Here is an 11,314-nt window from a genome sequence, read left to right on the forward strand (position 1 = left end):
TCTCACACCCCTACCCCCATCCCTCTCATCATCACAGCTGTGTTTTCCTCCTACATCTCACACCCCTACCCCCATCCCTCTCATCATCACAGCTGTGTTTTGCTCCTCCGTCTCACAACACTTTCCCCATCCCTCAAATCACCACAGCTGTGTTTTAGTCCTCCGTCTCACACCACTACCTCCATCCCTCTAATCATCTCATCTGTTTTGCTTCGCCGTCTAACACCACTACCCCCATCCCTATGATCACCTATGCTGTGGTTTACTCCTCCGTCTCTAATAACCCCTACCCCCATCCCTCTTGATATCACAGCTGTGTTTAACTTCTCCGTCCAACACCACTACTCACATCCCTCTGATTATCACAGCTATGTTTTTCTCCTCCGTCTCACACCCCTACCAAGTCCCTCTCATCATCACAGCTGTGTTTTACCCCTCCGTCTCATACCACTACCCCCATCCCTCTCATCACTATCTGTGTTTTCCTCCTCCGTCTCACACCCCTACCCCATCCCTCTCACCATCACAGCTGTGTTTAACCCCTCCGTCTCATACCACTACCCCCATCCTGCTGATCATTACAGCAGCGTTTTACTCATCCGTCTCACACAACTGCCCCATCCTTCTCATCATCACAGCTGTGTTTTCCTCCACCGTCTCACACCATTACTCCCATCCCTCTCATCATCACAGCTGTGTTTTACTCCTCCGTCTCACACCACTTCAACCTGCCTATCACCATCACAGCTATGTTTTCCTCCTATATCTCGCACCCCTACCCCCATCCCCCTCATCATCACAGCTGTGTTTTACTCCTACGTCTCACACCACTTCAACCTGCCTGTCATCATCACAGCTATGTTTTCCTCCTATATCTCGCACCCCTACCCCCATCCCTCTCATCATCACAGCTGTGTTTTACTCCTCCGTCTCACAACACTTCAACCTGCCTGTCATCATCACAGCTATGTTTTCCTCCTATATCTCGCACCCCTACCCCCATCCCTCTCATCATCACAGCTGTGTTTTACTCCTCCGTCTCACACCACTTCAACCTGCCTGTCATCATCACAGCTATGTTTTCCTCCTATATCTCGCACCCCTACCCCCATCCCTCTCATCATCACAGCTGTGTTTTCCTCCTACATCTCACACCCCTACCCCCATCCCTCTCATCATCACAGCTGTGTATTACTCCTCCGTCTCACACCACCACCCCCATCCCTCTAATAACAACAGCTGTGTTTTACTCCTCCATCTTATACCACTACCCCCATCCCTCTAATCATCTCAGCTGTGGCCATGGTTTACTCCTCCGTCTCACACCACTACCCCCATCCCTCTGATCATCTCTGCTGTGGTTTACTCCTCCGTCTCTAACCCCTACCCCCATCCCTCTGGATATCACAGCTGTGTTTAACTTCTCCGTCTAACACCACTACTCACATCCCTCTGATCATCACAGCTGTGTTTTCCTCCTCCGTCTAACACACCTACCCCAATCCCTCTAATAATCTCAGCTGTGTTTTACTCTTCCGTCTCACACCACCACCCCCATTCCTCTCATCACTATCTGTGTTTTCCTCCTCCGTCTCACACCCCTACCCAGTCCCTCTCATCATCACAGCTGTGTTTTACCCCTCCGTCTCATACCACTACCCCCATCCCGCTGATCATTACAGCAGCGTTTTACTCATCCGTCTCACACCACTACCCCCATCCCTCTCATTATCACAGCCGTGTTTTCCTCCACCGTCTCACACCATTACTCCCATCCCTCTCATCATCACAGCTGTGTTTTACTCCTCCGTCTCACACCACTACCCCCAACCCTCTCATCATCACAGCTGTGTTGTACTCCTCCGTCTCACACCACTACCCCCACCCCTCTCAACATCTCAGTTCTGTTTTCCTCCTCCGTCTCACACCACTACCCCCGTCGCTCTAATCATCTCAGTTGTGTTTTACTCGTCCGTCTCACACCACTACCCCCGTCGCTCTAATCATCTCAGTTGTGTTTTACTCCTCCGTCTCACACCACCACCCCCGTCGCTCTAATCATCTCAGTTGTGTTTTACTCCTACGTCTCACACCACCACCCCCATCCCTCTCAACATCTCAGTTGTGTTTTACTCCTCCGTCTCACACCACTACCCCCGTCGCTCTAATCATCTCAGTTGTGTTTTACTCCTCCGTCTCACACCACTACCCAGTCCCTCTCATCATCACAGCTGTGTTTTACCCCTCCGTCTCATACCACTACCCCCATCCCGCTGATCATTACAGCAGCGTTTTACTCATCCGTCTCACACCACTACCCCCATCCCTCTCATTATCACAGCCGTGTTTTACTCCTCCGTCTCACACCATTACTCCCATCCCTCTCATCATCACAGCTGTGTTTTACTCCTCCGTCTCACACCACTACCCCCATCCCTCTAATCATCTCAGTTGTGTTTTACTCCTCCGTCTCACACCACTACCTCCGTCGCTCTAATCATCTCAGTTGTGTTTTACTCCTCCGTCTCACACCACTACCCCCATCCCTCTCAACATCTCCGTTGTGTTTTACTCCTCCGTCTCACACCACTTCCCCCGTCGCTCTAATCATCACAGCTGTGTTTTACTCCTCCGTCTCACACCACTACCCCCACCCCTCTCATCATTACAGCTGTGTTTTCCTCCTCCGTGTCACACCACTACCCCTATTCCTCACATTATTACAGATATGTTTTCCTCCTCTGTCTCACACCCCTACCCCATCCCTCTCATCATCACAGCTGTGTTTTCCTCCTCCGTCTCACAACCCTACCCCATCCCTCTCATCATTACAGCTGTGTTTTCCTCCTCCGTCTCACACCACTACCCCCACCCCTCTCATCATTACAGCTGTGTTTTCCTCCTCCGTCTCACACCACTACCCCCATCCCTCTCATCATTACAGCTGTGTTTTACTCCTCCGTCTTTAACCACTACCCCCATCCCTCTCATCATCACAGGTGTGTTTTACTTCTCCGTCTTACACCCCTACCCCATCACTCTCATCATCACAGCTGTGTTTTACTCCTCCGTCTCCCACACCTACCCCCATTTTTCTCATCATTACAGCTGTGTTTTTATCCTCCAACTCATACTACTACCCCATCCCTCTGATCATCACAGCTGTGTTTTTCTTCTCCGTCTCACACCCCTACCCCCATCCCTCTCATCATCACAGCTGTGTTTTACTCCTCCGTCTCACACCACATCAACCTGCCTATCATCATCACAGCTATGTTTTCCTCCTATATCTCGCACCCCTACCCCCATCCCTCTCATCATCACAGCTGTGTTTTACTCCTCCGTCTCACACCACTTCAACCTGCCTGTCATCATCACAGCTATGTTTTCCTCCTATATCTCGCACGCCTACCCCCATCCCTCTCATCATCACAGCTGTGTTTTACTCCTCCGTCTCACACCACTTCAACCTGCCTGTCATCATCACAGCTGTGTTTTCCTCCTATATCTCGCACCCCTACCCCCATCCCTCTCATCATCACAGCTGTGTTTTCCTCCTACATCTCACACCCCTACCCCCATCCCTCTCATCATCAGCTGTGTTTTACTCCTCCGTCTCACACCACTTCAACCTGCCTGTCATCATCACAGCTATGTTTTACTCCTCCGTCTCCCACACCTACCCCCATTCTTCTCATCATTACAGCTGTGTTTTTTATCCTCCAACTCATACTACTACCCCATCCCTCTGATCATCACAGCTGTATTTTTCTTCTCCGTCTCACACCCCTACCCCCATCCCTCTCATCATCACAGCTGTGTTTTACTCCTCCGTCTCACACCACTTCAACCTGCCTGTCATCATCACAGCTATGTTTTCCTCCTATATCTCGCACCCCTACCCCCATCCCTCTCATCATCACAGCTGTGTTTTACTCCTCCGTCTCACACCACCACCCCCATCCCTCTAATCACAACAGCTGTGTTTTACTCCTCCGTCTCATACCACTACCCCCATCCCTCTAATCATCTCAGCTGTGTTTTACTCTTCCGTCTCACACCACTACCCCCATCCCTCTAATCATCTCAGCTGTGGTTTACTTCTCCGTCTCTAACCCCTACCCCCATCCCTCTCATCATCACAGCTGTGTTTTCCCCCTTCGTCTTACAACCGTACTCCATCATCACAGCTGTGTTTTACCCCTCCGTCTCATACCACTACCCCCATCCCTCTCATCACTATCTGTGTTTTCCTCCTCCGTCTCACACCCCTACCCAGTCCCTCTCATCATCACAGCTGTGTTTTACCCCTCCGTCTCATACCACTACCCCCATCCCGCTGATCATTACAGCAGCGTTTTACTCCTCCGTCTCACACCACTGCCCCATCCCTCTCATTATCACAGCCGTGTTTTCCTCCACCGTCTCACACCATTACTCCCATCCCTCTGATCATCACAGCTGTGTTTTACCCCTCCGTCTCACACCACTACCCCATCCCTCTCAACATTACAGCTTTTTTTTCCTCCTCCATCTCACACCACTACCCCCATACCTCTCATCATCACAGTTGTGTTTTACCCCTCCGTCTCACACCACTACCCCACCCCTCTCATCATCACAGCTGTGTTTTACTCCTCCGTCTGACACCACTACCCCTATCCCTCTCATCATCACAGCTGTGTTTTACTCCTCCGTCTCACACCACTACCCCATCCCTCTCATCATTACAGCTGTGTTTTACTCCTCCGTCTCACACCACTATACCCCCATCCCTCTCAACATCTCAGTTGTGTTTTACTCGTCCGTCTCACACCACTACCCCCGTTGCTCTAATCATCTCAGTTGTGTTTTACTCCTCCGTCTCACACCACTACCTCCGTCGCTCTAATCATATCAGTTGTGTTTTACTCCTCTGTCTCACACCACTACCCCCATCCCTCTCAACATCTCAGCTGTGTTTTACTCCTCCGTCTCACACCACTACCCCCGTCGCTCTAATCATCTCAGTTGTGTTTTACTCCTCCGTCTCACACCACCACCCCATCCCTCTCAACATCTCCTTTGTGTTTTACTCCTCCGTCTCACACCACTACCCCCGTCGCTCTAATCATCTCAGTTGTGTTTTACTCCTCCGTCTCACACCACCACCCCCATCCCTCTCAACATCTCCGTTGTGTTTTACTCCTCCGTCTCACACCACTACCCCCGTCGCTCTAATCATCACAGCTGTGTTTTATTCCTCCGTCTCACACCACTGCCCCCTCCCTCTGATCATTTCAACTGTGTTTTCCTCCTCCGTCTCACACCACTACCCCCATCCATCTCATTATTACAGCTGTGTTTTACTCCTCCGTCTTTAACCACTACCCCCATCCCTCTCATCATCACATCTGTGTTTTACTTCTCCGTCTTTAACCACTACCCCATCCCTCTTATCATCACAGCTGTGTTTTACCTCCTCTGTCTCTCACCACTACCCCATCCCTCTCATCATCAAAGCTGTGTTTTATCCCTTCATCTCACCTCACTACCCCCATCCCGCTGAACATTACAGCTGTGTTTTACTCATCCGTCTCACACCACTTCCCCATCCCTCTCACTATCACAGCCGTGTTTTCCTCCTCCGTCTCACACCATTACCCCCACCCCAATCAACATCACAGCTGGGTTTTTATCCTTCGTCTCACACCCCTACCCAATCCCTCTCATCATCACAGCTGTGTTTTACTCCTCTGTCTCTCACCACTACCCCCATCCCTCTCATAATCACAGCTGTGTTTTACTCCTACGTCAGACACCACTATCCCCATCCCTCTCATCATCACAGCTGTGTTTTACTCCTTCGTCTCACTCCCCTACCCCCATCCCTCTCATCATCACAGCTGTGTTTTACTCCTCCGTCTCACACCCCTACCCCCATCCCTTTCATCATCACAGCTGTGTTTTACTCCTCCGTCTTACACCACTACCCCCATCCCTTTCATCATCACAGCTGTGTTTTACTCCTCCGTCTTACACCACTACCCCCATCCCTCTCATAATCACTGCTGTGGTTTTCTTCTCCGTCTCACACCCCTACCCCATCACTCTCATCATCACAGCTGTGTTTTACTCCTCCGTCTCCCACACCTACCCCCATTTTTCTCATCATTACAGCTGTGTTTTTATCCTCCAACTCGATCATACTACTACCCCATCCCTCTCATCATCACAGCTGTGTTTTAGTCCACCGTCTCACACCCCTACCCCTATCCCTCTCATCATCACAGCTGTGTTTTACTCCTCCGTCTCACACCACTTCAACCTGCCTATCATCATCACAGCTATGTTTTCCTCCTATATCTCGCACCAGTACCCCCATCCCTCTCATCATCACAGCTGTGTTTTACTCCTCCGTCTCACACCACTTCAACCTGCCTGTCATCATCACAGCTATGTTTTCCTCCTATATCTCGCACCCCTACCCCCATCCCTCTCATCATCACAGCTGTGTTTTACTCCTCCGTCTCACACCACTACCCCCTCCCTCTCATCAACACAGCTATGTTTTCCTCCCACCCATACCCCAATCCCTCTCATCATCACAGCTGTGTTTTACTTCTCCGTCTTACACCACTTTAACCTGCCTGTCATCATCACAGCTATGTTTTCCTCCTCCATCTCACACCCCTACCCCCATCCCTCTCATCATCACATCTGTGTTTTCCTCCTCCGTCTCACACCCCTACCCCCATCCCTCTCATCATTACAGCTGTGTTTTATCCCTTCATCTCACACCACTACCCCCATCCAGCTGATCATTACAGCTGTGTTTTACTCATCTGTCTCGCACCACTGCCCCACCCCTCTCATTATCACAGCCGTGTTTCACTCCTCCTTCTCAAACCACTACCCCCATCCCTCTCATCACCACAGATGTGTTTTATCTTTCCGTCTCACACCACTACCCCTTCCCTCTCATCATCACAGCTGTGTTTTTCTCCTCCGTCTCACACCCCTACCCCCATCCCTCTCATCATCACAGCTGTGTTTTTCTCCTCCGTCTCACACCATTTCAACCTGCCTATCATCATCACAGCTATGTTTTCCTCCTATATCTCGCACCCCTACCCCCATCCCTCTCATCATCACAGCTGTGTTTTACTCCTCCGTCTCACACCACTTCAACCTGCCTGTCATCATCACAGCTATGTTTTCCTCCTATATCTCGCACCCCTACCCCCATCCCTCTCATCATCACAGCTGTGTTTTCCTCCTCCGTCTCACACCCCTACCCAGTCCCTCTCATCATCACAGCTGTGTTTTAACCCCTCCGTCTCATACCACTACCCCCATCCCGCTGATCATTACAGCTGCGTTTTACTCATCCGTCTCACACCACTGCCCCATCCCTCTAATTATCGCTGCTGTGGTTTACTCCTCCGTCTAACACCATTACTCCCATCCCTCTCATCATCACAGCTGTGTTTTACTCCTCCGTCTCACACCACTACCCCATGCCTCTCATCATCACAGCTGTGTTTTACTCCTACATCTCACACCCCTACCCCCATCCATCTCATCATCACAGCTGTGTGTTACTCCTCCGTCTCACACCTCTGCCCCACCCCTCTCATCATCACAGCTGTGTTTTACCCCTCCGTCTCACACCACTACCCCTTCCCTCTGATCATCACAGCTGTGTTTTACTCCTCCGTCTCACACCACTACTCCCATCCCTCTCATTATCACAGCTGTGTTTTACTCCTCCGTCTAACACCACTACCCCATCCCTCTTATCATCTCAGCTGTGTTTTACTCCTCCGTCTCACACCACTACAACCTGCCTATCATCATCACAGCTATGTTTTACTCCTACATCTCACACCACTACCCCCATCCCTCTCATCATCACAGCTGTGTTTTTCTTCTCCGTCTCACACCACTTCAACCTGCCTGTCATCATCACAGCTATGTTTTCCTCCTATATCTCGCACCCCTACCCCCATCCCTTTCATCATCACAGCTGTGTTTTACTCCTCCGTCTCACACCACTTCAACCTGCCTGTCATCATCACAGCTATGTTTTCCTCCTATATCTCGCACCCCTACCCCCATCCCTCTCATCATCACAGCTGTGTTTTCCTCCTACATCTCACACCTCTACCCCCATCCCTCTCATCATCACAGCTGTGTATTACTCCTCCGTCTCACACCACCACCCCCATCCCTCTCATCATCACAGCTGTGTTTTACTCTTCCGTCTCACACCACTACCCCCATCCCTCTAATCACCACAGCTGTGTTTTACTCCTCCGTCTCACACCTCTAACCCCATCCCTCTAATCATCTCTGCTGTGGTTTACTTCTCCGTCTCTAACCCCTACCCCCATCCCTCTTGATATCACAGCTGTGTTTAACTTCTACGTTTAACACCACTACTCACATCCCTCTGATCATCACAGCTATGTTTTTCTCCTCCGTCTCACACCCCTACCAAGTCCCTCTCATCATCACAGCTGTGTTTTACCCCTCCGTCTCATACCACTACCCCCATCCCTCTCATCACTATCTGTGTTTTCCTCCTCCGTCTCACACCCCTACCCAGTCCCTCTCATCATCACAGCTGTGTTTTACCCCTCCGTCTCATACCACTACCCCCATCCCGCTGATCATTACAGCAGCGTTTTACTCATCCGTCTCACACAACTGCCCCATCCCTCTCATTATCACAGCCGTGTTTTCCTCCACCGTCTCACACCATTACTCCCATCCCTCTCATCATCACAGCTGTGTTTTACTCCTCCGTCTCACACCACTACCCCCAACCCTCTCATCATCACAGCTGTATTGTACTCCTCCGTCTCACACCACTACCCCATCCCTCTCATCATCACAGCTGTGTTTTACTCCTCCGTCTCACACCACTATACCCCCATCCCTCTCAACATCTCAGTTGTGTTTTCCTCCTCCGTCTCACACCACTACCCCATCCCTCTCATCATCACAGCTGTGTTTTACTCCTCCGTCTCACACCACTACCCCCACCCCTCTCAACATCTCAGTTGTGTTTTCCTCCTCAGTCTCACACCACTACCCCCGTCGCTCTAATAATCTCAGTTGTGTTTTACTCGTCCGTCTCACACCACTACCCCCGTCGCTCTAATCATCTCAGTTGTGTTTTACTCGTCCATCTCACACCACTACCCCCGTCGCTCTAATCATCTCAGTTGTGTTTTACTCCTACGTCTCACACCACCACCCCCATCCCTCTCAACATCTCAGTTGTGTTTTACTCCTCCGTCTCACACCACTACCCCCGTCGCTCTAATCATCTCAGTTGTGTTTTACTCCACCGTCTCACACCACCACCCCCATCCCTCTCAACATCTCCGTTGTGTTTTACTCCTCCGTCTCACACCACTACCCCCGTCGCTCTAATCATCTCAGTTGTGTTTTACTCCTCCGTCTCACACCACCACCCCCATCCCTCTCAACATCTCCGTTGTGTTTTACTCCTCCGTCTCACACCACTTCCCCCGTCGCTCTAATCATCACAGCTGTGTTTTACTCCTCCGTCTCACACCACTACCCCCACCCATCTCATCATTACAGCTGTGTTTTCCTCCTCCGTCTCACACCACTACCCCATTCCTCTCATCATTACAGCTGTGTTTTCCTCCTCCGTCTCACACCACTACCCCCATCCCTCTCATCATTACAGCTGTGTTTTACTCCTCCGTCTTTAACCACTACCCCCATCCCTCTCATCATCACAGGTGTGTTTTACTTCTCCGTCTTACACCCCTACCCCATCACTCTCATCATCACAGCTGTGTTTTACTCCTCCGTCTCCCACACCTACCCCCATTTTTCTCATCATTACAGCTGTGTTTTTATCCTCCAACTCATACTACTACCCCATCCCTTTGATCATCACAGCTGTGTTTTTCTTCTCCGTCTCACACCCCTACCCCCATCCCTCTCATCATCACATCTGTGTTTTACTCCTCCGTCTCACACCCCTACCCCATCCCTCTCACCATCACAGCTGTGTTTTACCCCTCCGTCTCATACCACTACCCCCATCCTGCTGATCATTACAGCTGCGTTTTACTCATCCGTCTCACACAACTGCCCCATCATTCTCATCATCACAGCCGTGTTTTCCTCCACCGTCTCACACCATTACTCCCATCCCTCTCATCATCACAGCTGTGTTTTACTCCTCCGTCTCACACCACTTCAACCTGCCTATCATCATCACAGCTATGTTTTCCTCCTATATCTCGCACCCCTACCCCCATCCCCCTCATCATTACAGCTGTGTTTTCATCCTCCACCTCATACCACTACCCCCATCCCTCTGATCATCACAGCTATGTTTTACTTCTCAGTCTCATACCACTACCCCCATCCCTCTCATCCCCACAGCTGTGTTTTTATCCTCCGTCTCACACCCCTACCCTATTCCTCTCATCATCACAGCTGTGTTTTACTCCTCCGTCTCACACCACCACCCCCATCCCTCTAATCACAACAGCTGTGTTTTACTCCTCCGTCTCATACCACTACCCCCATCCCTCTCATCATCTCAGCTGTGTTTTACTTTTCCGTCTAACACCACTACCCCAATCCCTCTGATCATCTCTGCTGTGGTTTACTCCTCCGTCTCTAACCCCTACCCCCATCCCTCTTGATATCACAGCTGTGTTTAACTTCTCCGTCTAACACCACTACCCCCATCCCTCTCATCATCACAGCTGTGTTTTCCTCCTCCGTCTCACACCCCTACCAAGTCCCTCTCATCATCACAGCTGTGTTTTACCCCTCCGTCTCATACCACTACCCCCATCCCTCTCATCACTATCTGTGTTTTCCTCCTCCGTCTCACACCCCTACCCAGTCCCTCTCATCATCACAGCTGTGTTTTACCCCTCCGTCTCATACCACTACCCCCATCCCGCTGATCATTACAGCAGCGTTTTACTCATCCGTCTCACACAACTGCCCCATCCCTCTCATTATCACAGCCGTGTTTTCCTCCACCGTCTCACACCATTACTCCCATCCCTCTCATCATCACAGCTGTGTTTTACTCCTCCGTCTCACACCACTACCCCCAACCCTCTCATCATCACAGCTGTGTTTTACTCCTCCGTCTCACACCACTACCTCCATCCCTATCAACATCACAGCTGTGTTTTACTCCTCCGTCTCACACCACTACCCCCACCCCTCTCAACATCTCAGTTGTGTTTTCCTCCTCCGTCTCACACCACTACCCCATCCCTCTCATCATCACAGCTGTGTTTTACTCCTCCGTCTCACA

Source organism: Littorina saxatilis, unplaced genomic scaffold (genome assembly GCF_037325665.1).
Source record: "Littorina saxatilis isolate snail1 unplaced genomic scaffold, US_GU_Lsax_2.0 scaffold_601, whole genome shotgun sequence".
In the NCBI taxonomy this organism is placed as follows: domain Eukaryota; kingdom Metazoa; phylum Mollusca; class Gastropoda; order Littorinimorpha; family Littorinidae; genus Littorina; species Littorina saxatilis.